Genomic DNA, 20412 nt, shown 5'->3' on the forward strand with positions numbered 1-20412 from the left:
CTTGCTGAAATCCATATACACTACATCTACTGCTCTACCTTCATCAATGTGTTTAGTCACATCCTCAAAAAATTCAATCAGGCTCATAAGGCAAGACCTGCCTTTGACCAAACCATGCTGACTATTCCTAATCATATTATGCCTCTCCAAATGTTCATAAATCCTGCTTCTCGGGATCTTCTCCATCAACTTACCAACCGCTGAAGTAAGACTCACTGGCCTATAATTTCTGGGCTATCTCTGATCCCTTTCTTGAATAAAGGAACAACATCCATAACCATCCAGTCCTCTGGAACCTCTCCCATCCTCATTAATGATGCAAAGATCATCGCCAGAGGCTCAGCAATCTCCTCCCTTGCTTATAGGGCACATCCCTAGGGTACATCTCGTCTGGTCCTGGTGAATTATCCAAATTGATGTTTTCCAAAAGTTCCACCACATCCTCTTCCTTAATATCTACATGCTCGAGCTTTTCAGTCCACTGCAAGTCATCCCTACAATTGCCAATAATATAGTTATTATTCTATGAATTTATTGAGTATGACTGCAAAAAATACATCTCAAGGTTGTATATAGTGACATATTTGTAGTTTGATAATAAATTTAATCTGAACTTTGATCTGAAATAAATGATAGTGCACTATTTCTTCAAAACTACACTGGAACTGTACAAAATGCTGGAGAAACTCAGCCGGTCAGGACTGAAGAAGGGTCTCAGCACAAAACATCGACTGTTTTTCCATTTCCATAGATGCTGCCTGACCTCCAACATTTTGTGTGTATTGCTCTGATTTTCCAGCATCTGCAGAATTTCTCGTGTTTCCTAAAATAATATGCACATATTTCTGAAAGAAGAGAAAATCTGCAGATGCTGTAAATCTGAGCAACACACACAAAGTACTGGAGGAACTCAGCAGGCCAACAGCATCTATGGAAAAGAGTATATTCGAGGTTTCAGCCCTGTACTCTTTTCCGTAGATGCTGCCTGGCCTGCTGAGTTTTCCCAACATTTTGTGAGTTTTAAATGAAATTTGAATCCACAATCTTCTAACGCAGAAGAAATGGTCAGAGGAACTGAGTTGGTGACACTTCACTAACTGAACTGCATTGACTTTTCTTTAAAATTCTGCTTGCAATGCGATAGTGTCTCGAGATCAAAAGTTCCAACTGTAAAACTGTGAAGGAGCTTCTGTTGCAGAAGCAAACACGCACATTCAAATTATCCACTACGCATAATGGGGAACTGAGCTTCGGGGAAATACAGGTTTAACTGAAAACTCCACCCACCGATGCATAAACCCAACCCATTGTTTCCCAATTCACTCTGCTTCACTCTGTCGACACTAAAGGAGAGAATATGGACGGTGCTCGGAGGTAAGTGAATGGAGGTAGTACGAGGGAAAAGCAAGAATGGAATGCAGAATGGAGTGTTATGGTTACAGAGGAAGTGGAGTGAGTACAGACCATAGGGAGAAATCTCATTGATGGGTAGATTGTGAAGCCAAGAGTCCGTCTTATCATACTGGAGGCCTGTTTACTAGTGGACAGAAGCTGTCCTTGAGCCTGTCGGTACATCAGTATGCGCTTTCAGGCTTTTGTATCTTCTGGTTGGGGGATGAGAGGAAGAGAGCATGCCTGGAGTGGGGGTGGTCTTTGATTATATTGGCTGCTTTACTGAGGGACCAAGAAGTGTAGACGAAGTCCGTGAGAGAGAGCTGGTTGTCATGATGTGCAGAGCTGTGTCCACAACTCTCTGCAGGTACTTGTGGTCTTTGGTAGAGCAGTTGGCACACCAGGCTGTAATCTGACCCAGCATAGGTAGCATCAAGAGAATGGTATACCACAACAGGGTCACACTGATTTCATTTGTCCTCCTGAGGAAGTAAAGGTGCTGGAATGCTTCTTTTTGGTCATGGGATTGTGGTACTGTTAGTAATGAAGGAATGCTGTGCTGTCAATTATGCTATCTTTCAGCTGAGATGATACTCCAAATCACTGTTGGCTTTCTCAGTTAGATGTAAAAGATCCCAGGGCACTATGTTCAGCAAGGATATTGCTTCTAGGATTTTTAACCAGGGGTTCCCAAACTCAGGTCAATGGACTCCATTGTTTAATCGTATTGATCCATGGCATAAACCCCTGCTCTACCACTTTTGTTCACTTGTACTGATTGTACCACAACACAAAGGAATCTCCCTGGTTGGGACTCCCCAACCCATCCTGTAGTGCTGCTTGTGAATGGGGAGATCCCAGGCCTACCCCTGGATGCAGGGCATCTTTGCCAGTAATGCAGAGGAAAGAGGCAACCCCTGAGGGGGTGATTAGTAGCGGATATGTTCAGGCTGTGTGACCGCCTCTCGACAGTACAGATACTGTAATTGTCGGAGACACGTACTGCAGATCCTCAAAAAAGTTATCTCCGGCAACTAGACTGGCAACAAAACACTGATTCGGCGACATGAGTTCATATCCTAGCAGGGCTTTTGGGGAATTTACATCCATATTGTGGCGAGGATTCAGTTCACGATGACAGGTGAGAAAAGCTGGTTTAGCTCAAATGCCGTTTTTATTGCAATAAGCATGAAAACAGACCGGTGTCATGGCCCGGGGGGAGAACTGTCCATACAGACGGGGGGGGGGTGATCATCACACACCCCAGTTACAGTCAGGGTGGCCCCCACCCACACAAACTGTATAACCCGAGCTAAAATGTAATTATAAATGAACTTGAACATCCCACCATAATCCCACAATTTAAAACAATAACAATAAGTGGCGCTGGCTGCCAGCGATGCTGGGGTGAGCTGTCGACCATGCCCCCACCTGAGGTAACAAACATCCTGGCCGACCCCAGGTTCCACAACAAAGTCCAAGAGTCCTGCTGGAGGTCAGCACTGCCACCTGGAGCACTGGGGTGTGCCTGGAGCCCCCACCCCCCAGGAGAGGCAAGAGGCAAGGCTTCCGAAGTGTTCTTCAGCCTCACTGGGCCGGTGGTGGTCAAGGGCCGATAGAGTGCCAGCCGGTCCTGATGCAACATGGCTGCATACGGTCAAGCACCTCTCCCGGCCCCTTCCAATGGCTTCCCTGTTTGGAACTTCCAGGAGGGGCAGTTGACCCATACTCGCTCCTCCCAGTAAAGTCCTGTCCCTGGCTGTGGGCATCGTAAACGCGTTGTTGGCAGCCGCTGGCTGCACTTTGTTTCTGCCAAGCTACATCATGAACAGCCCACAGGCGCCCAGGTGCCCCAACCTGGCCACTCCTGAACTGCTGTCCGGTGTGCCCACAATACTAGGGGGAGGTGGCGATCCCAGTCACACTGGTGCTGGCTGGGGAGGGTGGCAAGCTGTGTAGACAGGGTGTGGTTAAAGGCCCACCACTTCGCGGATGAAGGGAGCGGTCTGTGTTTCGGTGATTCCCAGACACCTGCAGTGCCTCGCAGTTGCACCCTGGTCGTTGTGGAGTTCCTCAGGGGCGCTGAAGTGGCTGAAGAGCTCCTCTGGGAGTCTCTGAGCGGTGGTGGTGACACTCTGGTCTGGGACTGCGTACGCCGCTGGCCACTATGTGAAATAATCCATGGCCACGTGGGTCCTGGCGTCAGTGCAAGGATAGGGGCCCAGGACGTCCACCCCCACGTGCTCCATTGGGGCCCCACCATGTACTGCTGAATTGGCGCCCTAGACTGGTGACATGGCCGCTTCTGGGACATGCGAGTGTTTCAGCAGTGCACCAACACCTCCACGTCCTGTCCCCAGGCCAACAGAAACGTTCACACAGCTTGACCGATGCCTTTGCCACCCCGAGATGGCCGACACCACTGCAGCACTGTGGCACAGAGCCCCCGGGGGGGTCACCAGCTGTCACTGTGGGGTGCCTGCCAACGATGGAACAGCAACCCGTCGCACACCTTCAGAGTGGCCCACTGAGAGTGTGGGGCTTTGGTCTCTCGATCCAGGACGGAGGCCTCTGCCCACTCCTGCCATCGTCCCACACTCAGCTGCCCGCTCACCATGGGATCACTCGTCTACTCGCCGTGCAGCTGCTGCTGGTCCATGGCGGGGAGGTCAGCCTCGCCTCTGGCTGCCACCTGAAGTGTCACCACCACCACTTGCTCCTGTCTCCGTGCCTCAAGGCGGCAACAGCAGCGACACTCGGTGACCTCACAGGGACGGCGAGAGAGGTCGTCGGTGTTGCCGTGGAGCCCTTCGGCGCGGTGCTCTATCTCGAAATCATAGACCTGGAGATCCTCCAACCGCCAGGGGCCACGGAAACTCAACGGCCAGGTCAGCGACGCATGGGCCGTGCGAAGCAGGAACGTTGGCTGAAGACGTGGGCAGAAGTGTCGGAGAGCCTGGACCACAGGTGACACAATAGTTCCATTCGGGGCGGCTCAGGGTGCGGCTGAAGTTCCCCTTGTTGCCCCTCTGTGACAGCACTGCACCGAGACCCCTGTTGCTGTTGACAATGAAGGGGTGCGCTGGATCGGGGTACAGTGCGTTCCCCTTGGTCCCCCTCTGTGACAGCACTGCACCGAGACCCCTGTTGCTGTTGACAATGAAGGGGTGCGCTGGATCGGGGTACAGTGCGTTCCCCTTGGTCCCCCTCTGTGACAGCACTGCACCGAGACCCCCCGTTGCTGACGACAAGGAAGGGGTGCGCTGGATCGGGGTACAGTGCGTTCCCCTTGTTGCCCCTCTGTGACAGCACTGCACCGAGACCCCCTGTTGCTGACGACAAGGAAGGGGTGCGCTGGATCAGGGTACAGTGCGTTCCCCTTGTTGCCCCTCTGTGACAGCACTGCACCGAGACCCCTGTTGCTGACGCCTGTGTCGACAATGAAAGGGTGCGCTGGATCGGGATATGCCCGCACTGGGGCTTGGGGTGAGCGCAGCTCGGAGCTGATCCGAGGCGGCAGTGGAATTGCCGGCCTGGGCGAAGGGTTTGCCATTCTTGGTGAGCCGGTCGGTGCAGGGGCCTGGCGATGGTACCGACGGTAGTGTGATGCTGGCTCCAGAAAGCTGCGAAGCTCGGAGACATCGCGGGGCGATAAGCCATTCCCTGACCGCCACCACCTTCTGCAGGGCCGCCAACGCTCCCTCCGCACTCACCGATGCCCCAGGAACCTGGTCTGAAGCACAGCGGGCAGCATTTCACAGGGCTGAGACGCGGGTTTACCTGGCGGGTGGTGGCAAAGACCTCCCCCGAGTTCCACAGGGCATCATCAACACAGACTGCGTGCACCAGGAGGTCGTCCAAATAGGTGGCAGAGCGACTCTGTGATGTGTGGGCCAGCACCCTCTCGGTCAGTCTCTCGAAGGTGGCTGGACCGTTACACAGGCCAAACGGCATCACCCGGAAGTGCCAAAGCCCAATGGTGAAGGCAGTCCTAGGCCGGGCCTCTGGGGCCAGTGGCCACTGCGGAGATCGAGAGAGCTGAACCAGGTTGGACCCTCGATACAGTCCAGGGCATCATCGATCCGGCCAGTGGGTAGGACTAGAAGGACTAGAAGTGGGTCACGGCATTGAGATGGCAGTTGTCCACACAGAACCGCCATGACCTGCCTTCCAGCGCCGCTGGGGCTGCCCGCGGGCTGTCGGAGAGCTCGACGATGCCAGCCCCTGCCATCTCTTTGATCCGCTGCTCCACTGCCTGGCGTTTGGCGAGGGTGAGGGTGTTGATGTAGGTTCAGACCAGCCCTGTGCCTCTGCAGTCCTCATCCCTGACTGTGAGGGTATCGAGGTGCTGGTCCAGCAGGTCCTTCAGCTGTGGCTGCTGGTCGGAATCCAGGCCCTCACTGCTCCTCCCATACTACCACAGCCCTCGCAGTGCCTCCGCGGATTCGCTGGAAGATAGCGCAGTGCTGCTGCTGATCTCGTCATGCTCCATCGATGCGGTTGCTGATAACGGGCACGGTGAGCTGTGCTGGGGTGACCAGTGGTGGTTGTTTCTGCCCCCGCCTGGTCTGCTTCCCAGAGCTGCCCTCGGAGAGCCACGGCTTCAGCACCGAGGGAGAGTGTTGCCCCCGGCACATCCACACCGGCCCCCTCCCCCCCCCAGCGGGTCAGCAGGTCCAGGCCAATGATGCAGGACTCCCGGATGTCAGTGAGCCACACCTCGTCTCCACTCTGTAATCTCTCACTGCGATGCACAGCCTCCTCTTCCCTCTCATCGCCGCACAGTTGCCAGTGACCATCGTCCGTTGTTGTCCACCCAGGCGGGGATGCTGGTCCGTGTTGGGGAGAACACCGGGACAGACGATAGTGATGGTTGACCCCCTGTGCACCAAGGCACGGTATCTGATGCCCCCCGCCACATAGTCCATGTATAAGCCCTGCCCTTCGCCCAAACGGCCCACCCTGAGGGGCAACAATGGAGGGATTCTGCTGGAGGACTCGAGAAGCGCTTCCCTCACAGCACTGCCTGCTTGACGCTTCCCGATGGTTGCTCTGATCTGTGGTGTGGTTCTGGCGAAGGACAGTTCCAGGCTGCATGGTCTGCCTCACCACACTCCTCGGCACATGGCGGGGCCAGTGCGGAGCTGGTCGTACCTGCCTCATGGGCCCCTCCTCTGCCTCGGTGACACAAGCCCAGCTCGTGGTGTGAAACACCTTGGGGGGCTAAAATTGATTCTGCCCTCTCCATCTCCACCAGAAGGGTGGCAACGTCAGGCGAACGTGCTGCTGAAGGCGCTCTGTCGTCAGCGCCTTTACAAGGGTGTGCTCTTCCTGGGCCGCGGGAGGGAACTGGGGGGTAGCCATGCCAAGCACAGTGGCGGAGATCTGCTGCAAACACCCTCAAACCTCCTCCCGTGTGGCACTGTCTGCTGCACATTGCCTCCCTCATTGCTTCCATCCACGGCCTCTGCTCCAGCACCTCCGCGAGGGCCCTGTGGTCACGCTGCTCCGCTGGCGGTAGGCCGAGGTGAGGAAGTTGTGCCGCTGTCTCGGTGGGGCTCCACCCGTTGTGCCATGCGGCGAGTCTGACCTGCACCAGGTAAGCTCCAGGAGGCTGGTACCATTGTATCTGGGGATCTTCAGGGTGAACCCTGTGGTGTGAATTCCTGAGGCCGCTGAGCTTCATCTTGCTGCGGTGGTGTTGACGGTGACTCCCACGTTACCCGTCCTCCCGTGGCTGCAGCATCTTGGTTCCCCGGTGCGGGCCGCGGGGGAGGCCGGTGATGCACTGTACAGTGTCCCCCGGGTTGGGGAGCCTGTGTACACTCGTCCCATCGGGGTTCCCTGGTGCGGGCTGCGGGGGAGGCCGGTGATGCACTGTACAGTGTCCCCCGGGTTGGGGAGCCTGTGTACACTCGTCCCATCAGGGTTCCCCGGTGCGGGCCGTGAGGGAGGCCGGTGATGCACTGTACAGTGTCCCCCGGGTTGGGGAGCCTGGGTACACTCGTCCCATCGGGGTTCCCCGGTGCGGGCCGTGGGGGAGGCCGGTGATGTACAGTGTCCCCCGGGTTGGGGAGCCTGTGTACACTCGTCCCATCAGGGTTCCCCGGTGCGGGCCGTGAGGGAGGCCGGTGATGTACAGTGTCCCCCGGGTTGGGGAGCCTGGGTACACTCGTCCCATCGGGGTTCCCCGGTGCGGGCCGTGAGGGAGGCCGGTGATGCACTGTACAGTGTCCCCCGGGTTGGGGAGCCTGGGTACACTCGTCCCATCAGGGTTCCCCGGTGCGGGCCGTGGGGGAGGCCGGTGATGCACTGTACAGTGTCCCCCGGGTTGGGGAGCCTGTGTACACTCGTCCCATCGGGGTTCCCTGGTGCGGGCCGTGAGGGAGGCCGGTGATGTACAGTGTCCCCCGGGTTGGGGAGCCTGGGTACACTCGTCCCATCGGGGTTCCCCGGTGCGGGCCGCGAGGGAGACCGGTGATGTACTGTACAGTGTCCCCCGGGTTGGGGAGCCTGTGTACACTCGTCCCATCAGGGTTCCCTGGTGCGGGCCGTGAGGGAGGCCGGTGATGTACAGTGTCCCCCGGGTTGGGGAGCCTGGGTACACTCGTCCCATCGGGGTTCCCCGGTGCGGGCCGTGGGGGAGGCCGGTGATGCACTGTGTCCCCCGGGTTGGGGAGCCTGGGTACACTCGTCCCATCGGGGTTCCCCGGTGCGGGCCGTGAGGGAGGCCGGTGATGTACTGTGTCCCCCGGGTTGGGGAGCCTGGGTACACTCGTCCCATCGGGGTTCCCCGGTGCGGGCCGTGAGGGAGGCCGGTGATGTACTGTACAGTGTCCCCCGGGTTGGGGAGCCTGGGTACACTCGTCCCATCGGGGTTCCCCGGTGCGGGCCGTGGGGGAGGCCGGTGATGTACTGTGTCCCCCGGGTTGGGGAGCCTGGGTACACTCGTCCCATCGGGGTTCCCCGGTGCGGGCCGTGAGGGAGGCCGGTGATGTACTGTACAGTGTCCCCCGGGTTGTGGAGCCTGTGTACACTCGTCCCATCGGGGTTCCCCGGTGCGGGCCGTGGGGGAGGCCGGTGATGTACAGTGTCCCCCGGGTTGGAGAGCCTGGGTACACTCGTCCCATCGGGGTTCCCCGGTGCGGGCCGTGGGGGGAGGCCGGTGATGTACTGTACAGTGTCCCCCGGGTTGGGGAGCCTGTGTACACTTGTCCCATCGGGGTTCCCCGGTGCGGGCCGTGGGGGAGGCCGGTGATGTACAGTGTCCCCCGGGTTGGGGAGCCTGTGTACACTCGTCCCATCAGGGTTCCCCGGTGCGGGCCGTGAGGGAGGCCGGTGATGTACTGTACAGTGTCCCCCGGGTTGGGGAGCCTGTGTACACTCGTCCCATCGGGGTTCCCTGGGAAGGCACAGTGCTTGCTTCCCAGGCTCTCCCCCCGGGTGCGTGTCCTGTCTCCGGGAGTCTGGCCTGGGTGTGCGGGGGAGTTATACTACTCGGTCCCCGACTTACTCCCTGGGTTTTATGGTGCTTCGTCCGATGTTGTAGCTCTTCAACCTCACCGTCAATTTCTAATCCCTCTCCTGACACCAACATGGCGAGCATTCGGTCCACGATGACAGACGAGAAAAGCTCATTTAACTCGACTGCCGATATTATTGCGATAAGCACAAAAACAGACCGGCACTATGACCCAGGGAGAGAACCCACAGTCACATACAGACAGGGGAGGTGATTATCACACACCCCGGTTACAGTCAGGGTGGCCCCCACCCACACAAGTGAATAACAGTAAAACCCAAACTAAAATGTAACAAAAAGTGAACTGGAACATCCCACCATAATCCCCCGAACAAATTTAAAACAAGAACAATAAGTAGTGCTGGCCGCCAGGAATGTTGGGGAAGCTGCCAACCACCACCCCACAACCCCGGAGCACCACACTATAATTAATTAAATCTGAAATTTAAAGAGGTTTATATCTGTAATAATAATCTGTAATAATGACCTCAAAATGATCAAACTGTTATAAAATCTATCTGGTTTATTAATAGAATCATAGAGTACTACAGCTCTTTGTCCCAGCTATTAATCTGCCCAATCCTATTGACCTGTGCTGGGACCAGAGACCTCATACCCCTCTCTTCCATGTACCTATCCAAACTTCTCTTGCATGTTGAAATCAAACCTGCATCCACCATTCCCACTGGCAGCTCGTTCCTCCCTCTCACCACCCTCTGAGTGAAGCTCCTTCCTCCCTCTCACCACCCTCTGAGTGAAGCTCGTTCCTCCCTCTCACCACCCTCTGAGTGAAGCTCGTTCCTCCCTCTCACCGCCCTCTGAGTGAAGCTCGTTCCACCCTCTCACCACCCTCTGAGTGAAGCTCGTTCCTCCCTCTCACCACCCTCTGAGTGAAGCTCGTTCCACCCTCTCACCACCCTCTGAGTGAAGCTCGTTCCTCCCTCTCACCGCCCTCTGAGTGAAGCTCGTTCCACCCTCTCACCGCCCTCTGAGTGAAGCTCGTTCCTCCCTCTCACCACCCTCTGAGTGAAGCTCGTTCCTCCCTCTCACCACCCTCTGAGTGAAGCTCGTTCCACCCTCTCACCACCCTCTGAGTGAAGCTCGTTCCTCCCTCTCAGTGAAGCTCGTTCCTCCCTCTCACCACCCTCTGAGTGAAGCTTGTTCCTCCCTCTCACCACCCTCTGAGTGAAGAAGTTCCACCCTCTCACCACCCTCTGAGTGAAGCTCGTTCCTCCCTCTCACCACCCTCTGAGTGAAGCTCGTTCCACCCTCTCACCACCCTCTGAGTGAAGCTCGTTCCACCCTCTCACCACCCTCTGTGAAGCTCGTTCCTCCCTCTCACCACCCTCTGAGTGAAGCTCGTTCCTCCCTCTCACCACCCTCTGAGTGAAGCTCGTTCCTCCCTCTCACCACCCTCTGAGTGAAGCTCGTTCCTCCCTCTCACCACCCTCTGAGTGAAGCTCGTTCCTCCCTCTCACCAGCCTCTGAGTGAAGCTCGTTCCACCCTCTCACCACCCTCTGAGTGAAGCTCGTTCCTCCCTCTCACCACCCTCTGAGTGAAGCTCGTTCCACCCTCGCACCACCCTCTGAGTGAAGCTCGTTCCTCCCTCTCACCACCCTCTGAGTGAAGCTCGTTCCTCCCTCTCACCACCCTCTGAGTGAAGCTCGTTCCACCCTCTCACCACCCTCTGAGTGAAGCTCGTTCCTCCCTCTCACCACCCTCTGAGTGAAGCTCGTTCCACCCTCTCACCACCCTCTGAGTGAAGCTCGTTCCACCCTCTCACCACCCTCTGAGTGAAGCTCGTTCCTCCCTCTCACCACCCTCTGAGTGAAGCTCGTTCCTCCCTCTCACCACCCTCTGAGTGAAGCTCGTTCCACCCTCTCACCGCCCTCTGAGTGAAGCTCGTTCCTCCCTCTCACCACCCTCTGAGTGAAGCTCGTTCCTCCCTCTCACCACCCTCTGAGTGAAGCTCGTTCCTCCCTCTCACCACCCTCTGTGAAGCTCGTTCCACCCTCTCACCACCCTCTGAGTGAAGCTCGTTCCTCCCTCTCACCACCCTCTGAGTGAAGCTCGTTCCACACTAGCACCACCCTCTGAGTGAAGCTCGTTCCTCCCTCTCACCACCCTCTGAGTGAAGCTCGTTCCTCCCTCTCACCACCCTCTGAGTGAAGCTCGTTCCACCCTCTCACCACCCTCTGAGTGAAGCTCGTTCCTCCCTCTCACCACCCTCTGAGTGAAGCTCGTTCCACCCTCTCACCACCCTCTGAGTGAAGCTCGTTCCTCCCTCTCACCACCCTCTGAGTGAAGCTCGTTCCTCCCTCTCACCACCCTCTGAGTGAAGCTCGTTCCACCCTCTCACCACCCTCTGAGTGAAGCTCGTTCCTCCCTCTCACCACCCTCTGAGTGAAGCTCGTTCCTCCCTCTCAGTGAAGCTCGTTCCTCCCTCTCACCACCCTCTGAGTGAAGCTCGTTCCTCCCTCTCACCACCCTCTGAGTGAAGCTCGTTCCTCCCTCTCAGTGAAGCTCGTTCCTCCCTCTCACCACCCTCTGAGTGAAGCTCGTTCCTCCCTCTCACCACCCTCTGAGTGAAGCTCATTCCTCCCTCTCACCACCCTCTGAGTGAAGCTCGTTCCACCCTCTCACCACCCTCTGAGTGAAGCTCGTTCCTCCCTCTCACCGCCCTCTGAGTGAAGCTCGTTCCTCCCTCTCACCACCCTCTGAGTGAAGCTCGTTCCACCCTCTCACCGCCCTCTGAGTGAAGCTCGTTCCTCCCTCTCACCACCTTCTGAGTGAAGCTCGTTCCACCCTCTCACCACCCTCTGAGTGAAGCTCGTTCCTCCCTCTCACCACCCTCTGAGTGAAGCTCGTTCCTCCCTCTCAGTGAAGCTCGTTCCTCCCTCTCACCACCCTCTGAGTGAAGCTCGTTCCTCCCTCTCACCACCCTCTGAGTGAAGCTCGTTCCTCCCTCTCACCACCCTCTGAGTGAAGCTTGTTCCACCCTCGCACCACCCTCTGAGTGAAGCTCGTTCCTCCCTCTCACCACCCTCTGAGTGAAGCTCGTTCCTCCCTCTCACCACCCTCTGAGTGAAGCTCGTTCCACCCTCTCACCACCCTCTGAGTGAAGCTCATTCCTCCCTCTCACCACCCTCTGAGTGAAGCTCGTTCCTCCCTCTCACCACCCTCTGAGTGAAGCTCGTTCCACCCTCTCACCACCCTCTGAGTGAAGCTCATTCCACCCTCTCACCACCCTCTGTGAAGCTCATTCCTCCCTCTCACCACCCTCTGAGTGAAGCTCGTTCCTCCCTCTCAGTGAAGCTCATTCCTCCCTCTCACCACCCTCTGAGTGAAGCTCGTTCCTCCCTCTCACCACCCTCTGAGTGAAGCTCGTTCCTCCCTCTCACCACCCTCTGAGTGAAGCTTGTTCCACCCTCGCACCACCCTCTGAGTGAAGCTCGTTCCTCCCTCTCACCACCCTCTGAGTGAAGCTCGTTCCTCCCTCTCACCACCCTCTGAGTGAAGCTCGTTCCTCCCTCTCACCACCCTCTGAGTGAAGCTCGTTCCTCCCTCTCAGTGAAGCTCGTTCCTCCCTCTCACCACCCTCTGAGTGAAGCTCGTTCCTCCCTCTCACCACCCTCTGAGTGAAGCTCATTCCTCCCTCTCACCACCCTCTGAGTGAAGCTCGTTCCACCCTCTCACCACCCTCTGAGTGAAGCTCGTTCCTCCCTCTCACCACCCTCTGAGTGAAGCTCGTTCCTCCCTCTCACCGCCCTCTGAGTGAAGCTCGTTCCTCCCTCTCACCACCCTCTGAGTGAAGCTCGTTCCACCCTCTCACCGCCCTCTGAGTGAAGCTCGTTCCTCCCTCTCACCACCTTCTGAGTGAAGCTCGTTCCACCCTCTCACCACCCTCTGAGTGAAGCTCGTTCCTCCCTCTCACCACCCTCTGAGTGAAGCTCGTTCCTCCCTCTCAGTGAAGCTCGTTCCTCCCTCTCACCACCCTCTGAGTGAAGCTCGTTCCTCCCTCTCACCACCCTCTGAGTGAAGCTCGTTCCTCCCTCTCACCACCCTCTGAGTGAAGCTTGTTCCACCCTCGCACCACCCTCTGAGTGAAGCTCGTTCCTCCCTCTCACCACCCTCTGAGTGAAGCTCGTTCCTCCCTCTCACCACCCTCTGAGTGAAGCTCGTTCCACCCTCTCACCACCCTCTGAGTGAAGCTCATTCCTCCCTCTCACCACCCTCTGAGTGAAGCTCGTTCCTCCCTCTCACCACCCTCTGAGTGAAGCTCGTTCCACCCTCTCACCACCCTCTGAGTGAAGCTCATTCCACCCTCTCACCACCCTCTGTGAAGCTCATTCCTCCCTCTCACCACCCTCTGAGTGAAGCTCGTTCCTCCCTCTCAGTGAAGCTCATTCCTCCCTCTCACCACCCTCTGAGTGAAGCTCGTTCCTCCCTCTCACCACCCTCTGAGTGAAGCTCGTTCCTCCCTCTCACCACCCTCTGAGTGAAGCTTGTTCCACCCTCGCACCACCCTCTGAGTGAAGCTCGTTCCTCCCTCTCACCACCCTCTGAGTGAAGCTCGTTCCTCCCTCTCACCACCCTCTGAGTGAAGCTCGTTCCACCCTCTCACCACCCTCTGAGTGAAGCTCATTCCTCCCTCTCACCACCCTCTGAGTGAAGCTCGTTCCTCCCTCTCACCACCCTCTGAGTGAAGCTCGTTCCTCCCTCTCACCACCCTCTGAGTGAAGAAGTTCCTCCTCGAGTTTTCCTTAAACCCATAACCTCTAGTTCTAGTCTCACCCAACCTCAGTGGAAAAAGCCTGCTTGTATCTACCATATCTATACCCCCCATAATTTGTATATCTCTATCAAATTTCCCCTCATTCTCCTGCAGTCCAGTGTATGAAGTCTTAACCTATTCAATCTTTCCCTATAATTCAGGTCTTTAAGTCCCAGTAACATCCTTGTAAATCTTCTCCGCACTTTTCAACCTTCTTGATTTCTTTCCTGTAGGTAGGTAACCAGAAATGCACACAACACTCCAAATTGAGCCTCAATAACTTCCTACACAACTTCAACATAACATCCTATCTCATGTACTCAATACTTTGATTTATGAAGTCCTATGTGTCATACGACCCCATCTACTTGTGATGCCACTTGCATCAAATTATTCCCAGATCCCTTTGTTCTACCACTCTCCTCAGTGACCTTGTCTGCATTAAATTCCATATGCTATTTTTCAGCCCATTTTTCCAGCTCTCTTTAGGACTCTATTTACCTGTGATGCTACTTTCAAGGACTTATGGATCCATATTCCCAGAAACCTCTCTTCTACTGCACTCTCCAGTGCCCTACTGTAACCCATATATAGTCCAGCACCTCAGTGCTGCTTCACCTCACTTCTACAGACTCTGTGTCTGTCTCCGAGTACATACAGATGCAAAAATACATTTAAGATCTCCTTTATCTCTTTTGGCTTCATAATGTCCAGTCTCTCAAGTCGTCAAGTTTATGCATGTATATAACCATATAATGTATACAGGAACGAGACAATGTTTCTCCAAGCCAGGGTGTAAAGCACAGTAGTACACATAATGCTTGAAGACTTATGAAGGCAAGGATAAAATCTATAGATGCATCACACACAAATAACAAACTAAAGTGCATTAATATTAAATATTGTAAGGTACGGAACATACCTCGAATACAATGTGGCAGGGAGTTCAGAAACCTAACAGTCTGGGGGAAGAAACCGTTTCCCATCCTGACCATTCTTGTTTTTATGCATCAGAGTCTCCTGCCTGATCAAAGTCAAGTCAAGTCACTTTTTATTGTCATTTCGACCATAACTGCTGGTACAGTACACAGTAAAAACGAGACAACGTTTTTCAGGACCATGGTGCTACAAGAAACAGTACAAAAACTACACTGAAATACATAAAAACAACACAAAAACTACACTAGACTACAGACCTACCCAGGACTGCATAAAGAGCACAAAACAGTGCAGGCATTACAATAAATAATAAACAAGACAATAGGCACAGTAGAGGGCAGTAAATTGGTGTCAGTCCAGGCTCTTGGTATTGAGGAGTCTGATAGCTTGGGGGAAGAAACTGTTACATAGTCTGGTCGTGAGAGCCGAATGCTTCGTTGCCTTTTCCCAGATGGCAGGAGGGAGAAGAGATTGTATGATGGTGCATGGGGTCCTCCATAATGTTGTTTGCTTTGCGGATGCAGCGTGTAGTGTAAATATCCGTAATGGTCGGAAGAGAGACCCCGATAATCTTCTCAGCTGACCTCACTATCCGCTGCAGGGTCTTGTGATCCGAGATGGTGCAATTTCCGAACCAGGCAGTGATGCAGCTGCTCAGGATGCTCTCTATACAACCCCTGTAGAATGTGATGAGGATAGGGGGTGGGAGATGGACTTTACTCAGCCTTCGCAGAAACTAGAGACGCTGCTGGACTTTCTTCGCTATGGAGCTGGTGTTGAGGGATCAGGTGAGATTCTCCACCAGATGAACACCAAGAAATTTGGTGCTCTTAATAATCTCTACTGAGGAGCCGTCGATGTTCAGTGGAGAGTGGTCGCTCTGTGTCCTCCTGAAGTCAACAACCATCTCTTTTGTTTTGTTCACATTCAGAGACAGATTGTTGGCTCTGCATTAATCCATTAGCCGCTGCACCTCCTCTCTGTATACTTACTCATCGTTCTTGCTGATTAGACCCACCACGGTCATGTCATCGGTGATCTTGATGATATGGTTTGAGCTGTGTGTTGCAGCACAGTCGTGGGTCAGCAGAATGAACAGCAGTGGACTGAGCACGCAACCCTGGGGGGGCCCCCGTGCTCAGTGTGATGGTGTTGGAGATGCTGCTCCCGATCCAGACTGACTGAGGTCTCCCAGTCAGGAAGTCTAGGATCCAGTTACAGAGGGAGGTGTTCAGGCCCAGTAGGCTCAGCTTTGCAATCAGTTTCTGAGGGATGATTGTGTTGAATGCTGAACTGAAGTCTATGAACAGCATCCGAACGTATGTGTCTTTTTTGTCCAGGTGGGTTAGGGCCAGGTGGAGGTGCTCCTGTGGCTCCTCCCATGGACCCCGGCATAAAGGCGATTGGAGGCACAGCCCCGGCCTCAGTCTCCAGGATGTTGTGTGATGGTCACTTGCTGCTTGTGCTTTCTTCCAGCCAATAAAAGCCTACCTTAATTCACGTCTCCGAGAGTTATTGATGGTGCATCATTCTGGACCAGTGCTCGGCTGCTCCTATACCAGATGGAGACACAACTTGTCAAGATGTTCTCAATGGTGCTCCTGTAAAACGCAGTTAAGATGGTGGGTGGGTGGGGAGACCTTGCTTGCTTCATTCTGCTTTAGGAAGTGGAAAGTGTATGGTACTTTCCATATGAAAGCACTGCTGTGCTTTCATATTCAGAGAGCTGATATTAAGGGACTAGGTGAGGTCATCTGTGATATTAACTCCCAGGAAATCGGTGCACTTAACTCTCTCTGGAGGAGCCATGTATTCACGGGGGGGGGGGGGGGGATTTTTCATCTGCACCTTCCTGGAATCTACAATGATTTCCACGTTCAGGCTTTGGTTGTTTTTCTCACACCAACCCACCAGCCGCAACACTTCCTCTGTGTATTCTGTCTTGTCATCATTCTTGATAAGGTCAATCACTGCTGTGTTATCCACAAACTTGATGACACGGTGTGAGCTGAATCCTGTGACAGTCATGTGTCAGCGGTGTGAATAGCCTTGGGGAGCGCCAGTGCTCAGCGTAATGGGACAGGAGACCTTACTGTCCACACAGACTGACTGTGGCCTTTCTGCTAAGAAGTCTTATTCTATTCTGGGTCTAAATGTGACTCCAGATGCACCTCCTTCGTTTTGGATAGACTATATTTGATGACGTTGTCAGTGGAGTTCCCATTGTGTCAATTAAGAACCACACAGGTTCCTAGACAGAACCAGAATCAGAATCAGGTTTATTATCACCTGTTGTGAAATTTGTTAACTAGTGGCAGCAGTTCAATGCAATATATAATATGGAACAAAATAAGGAAATCAATAAATCATTACAGATTCTGATTCTAAGTACATATGTATATTAAATAATTAGATTAAAAATAGCGCAGAAACAGAAATAAAAAAATAATGAGGTGATGTACACGGGCTCAATGTCCATTTAGGAATGGGATGGCAGAGGGGAAGAAGCTGTTCCTGAATCGCTGAGTGTGTGCCTCCTTCCTGATGGTAACAGTGAGAAGAGGGCACGTCCTGGGTGATTGGGGACCTTAATAATTGACACCGCCTTTCTGAGGCACCGCTGCTTGAAGATCTTGGATACTACAGAGGCTAGTACCCATGATGGAGCTGACTAATTTTACAACTTTCTGTAGCTTCTTTCGATCCTGTGCATGGGCATGTCCCTTGCCCCCACCCTCCATACCAGACAGTGATGCGGCCTATCAGAATGCTCTCTGTCAGTGATGCGGCCTATCAGAATGCTCTCTGTCAGTGATGCGGCCTGTCAGAATGCTCACTGTCAGTGATGCGGCCTGTCAGAATGCTCTCTGTCAGTGATGCGGCCTATCAGAATGCTCTCTGTCAGTGATGCGGTCTATCAGAATGCTCTCCATGGTATATCTGTAGATGTTCTTGAGAGTTTTAGGTGACAAATCAAATATCCTCAAACTCCTAATGAAATATAGCTGCTGTCTTGCCTTCTTTAAAAGCTGCATTAATATGTTGGGACCAGGTTCGATCCTCAGAGATCTTGACACCCAGGAACTTGAAACTGCTCACTCTCTCCACTTCCGATCCCTCCATGAAGATTGTTTCATGTTCCTTCGTCTTACCCTTCCTGAAGTCCACAATCAGCTTTTTGGTCTTACTGACATTGCAGCGACACCACTCAATTAGCTGGTATATCTTGCTCCTGTATGTCCTCTCGTCTCTGTCTGAGATTCTGTCAACAATGGTTACATCATCAGCAAATTTATAGATGGTATTTGAGCTATGCCTAGCCACAAAGTAATGAGTCTAGAGAGAGTAGAGCAGTTGGCTAAGCACACACCCCTGAGGTGTGCCATTGTTGATCATCGGCGAGGAAGAAACATTATCACCAATCCGCACAGATTGTGGTCTTCCGGTTAGGCAGATGAGGATCCAATTGCAGAGGGAGATATAGAGGCCCAGGTTCTGTAGCTTATTGATCAGACCTGTGGGAGTGACGGTGTTAAATACTGAGCTATAGTCAACGAACAGCATCCTGACATAGGTGTTTGTATTGTCCAGGTGATCTAACGCTGTGTGAAGAGCCGTTGAGATTGTATCTGCTAGAGACCTATTGTAGCAATAGGCAAATTGCAATAGGTCCAGGTCCTTGCTGAGGCAGGAGTTCAGTCTAGTCATGACCAACCTCTCAAAGCATTTCATCACTGTCGATGTGAGTGCTACTGGTCGATAGTCATTAAGGCAGCTCACATTATTCTTCTTAATCACTGGTATAATTGTTGCCCTTTTGAAACAGATGGGAACTTCTGACTGTAGCAGTGAGAGGTTGAAAATACCTTGAATACATGCTCCAGTTGGTTGGTACAAGTTTTCAGAGCTTTACCAGGTTCTCCATTGGGGCCTGCTGCCTTGTGAGTGTTCACCCTCCTGAAAGACAGCCTGACATATACACCGAGACAGAGATCACAGTGTCACTGGGTGCAGCAGGGATCTATCTTCACAGCTGTAGTTACAGTCTCCTTTCAAACCGGGTGATGCACCATCAATAACTCACGCCGAGACTTAGGTAGTGAGATATCGGCTTTTATTGACTGAAGAACAACACTACATCCTGGGGAAAATGAGGGAGAGCAGCAGGCCACAGTCGCCTTTATACAGGGGTCTGTGGGAGGAGCCACAGGGGTAGTCAGCAGGGTCTTGGGAGGAGCCACAGGAGCAGTCAGACAGGTATATCTAGTTCACCACACCGGGCATAGAGGGCATTGAGCTCATCTGATAGTGAAGCATCGCTGCCATTCATGCCATTGGGTTTCGCTTTGTAGGAAGTAATATCCCATGAACCCTACCAGAGTTGACGTGCATCCAATGTCACCTCCAACCTCGCTTGGAATTGTTTCTTCACCCTTGAAATAACCCTTCACATGTCAAACCTGGTTTTCTTGTATGGACCTGGGTCCATCCATGGCATTGGTTATCTCACCCAAAGAAGAGATTAATAGTATGATAACATCAGCTTTCATTTATACCCCACCCATGCAGAAGAAAGCCATTGAATTCATTGAAGCAGATGAGATGCCAGTACAGAAGCCTGGATACTGAGGTAACTTTTAAGGAATCTTAAATGATAGTTAGAGAAGGAAACAAACTTACTTTGAGAATTTCAAACCATAGGAATTGAGTAGCTGAATCAAGAAGGTGGAATTAATGGACTACAGATATCCTGGAGGGTTCTAGAACTGGAAGGGGTTATATAAGTGGCCATTACAGAAGTTTAAAAAAACAGGGCAGCAAGGTGTTGCTTAACTAAGAATCCACATAAACTGGTGAGCGCAGGGAGTGATAATGAGAATTAGGACGTAGGCTTTTGAATGATGTAATCTTTACACAGAGTAGAATTCACAGTGTTTCTATCATTGTGAATTGCATTGTACTGCTGCCACAATGTCAGCAAATTTCATGACGTATGCCAGTGAATGAAACCTTATTCTGAAGTTACCCGTCCAAGTGCCTTTTAACCATTCTAGTTGTATCTGCCTCTTCACCTGGAGTGGAGCTAACTCCAGGTAAGCACCACCCTCTGTGTGTAAAACTTGCCAATCATACCAGTACAGCTTGTGAACACCCCTGGTGTGATAACTCTGAACACAGTCAATCTGGATTTAGTTGATATATTTACTCTAAAAGTTCTGCTGAACCATTGCAGCATACTTTACTTTCTCTCGTCCGGGCAGTGCTCCTTGATGTGGTGCCGTGACCAGTTTGCACGTGGGGGCAGCACACTAGAGTACTGGTGATACGCAGGGGCCTGTAGGTGAGTATAGAAAATGCTTTTTTTAAAACTCCCATTCATGATAGCAAATGAATTCTCTTGGCACGATCAGAAAGTCTTACACTTAGCTCACAGGTCTTTCAGGTGTCTTTAAAAGGGAGAGCCTGTGGGAGAAAACCACGGACAAGATTTAGATGAGGAAGGATGGGAAGAGGTTCAAATGGAATATAAACACCAGGGTGAACCGGTCAGATTTATAGCCCATTCTATGCCAGGCAGGGGACTTGATAAACACCCTTTATGCGTGTGGTTGATCCTGGTTCTCTGTCTATGATTGTGATTGGTTACGGATCATAGAAATGTCCAGCACAGAAACAGGGCCTTTTTCATGCTGACTGACGTCTGTCAATGCTAATCTTCTCTGCCTGTACTCATCCTCAAGGTTCCTTTCAAATCCAAGTACTTGCCCAAGCACTTTGCAAAGA

At 53.1% G+C, this 20412-nt stretch overlaps 1 protein-coding gene across 4 annotated transcripts in view; it reads left to right on the forward strand.

The window, feature by feature from the left end:
- Positions 1-1327: 1327 nt before the first annotated feature.
- The window catches only part of rubcnl (rubicon like autophagy enhancer), a 122558-nt gene continuing 103473 nt past the window's right edge, over positions 1328-20412 (forward strand). The window contains exon 1 of one of the 4 annotated variants that reach the window (XM_073044595.1): positions 1328-1374. The gene's annotated coding sequence lies outside the window, so the exon portion shown is untranslated. Of the gene's footprint in view, positions 1375-19907; positions 19970-20412 lie in introns of those variants that run through there. The other 3 variants (XM_073044596.1, XM_073044598.1, XM_073044597.1) reach the window with 3 other exon arrangements.

The sequence above is a fragment of the Hemitrygon akajei genome, chromosome 5 (assembly GCF_048418815.1).
Source record: "Hemitrygon akajei chromosome 5, sHemAka1.3, whole genome shotgun sequence".
Classification (NCBI taxonomy): Eukaryota; Metazoa; Chordata; class Chondrichthyes; order Myliobatiformes; family Dasyatidae; genus Hemitrygon; species Hemitrygon akajei.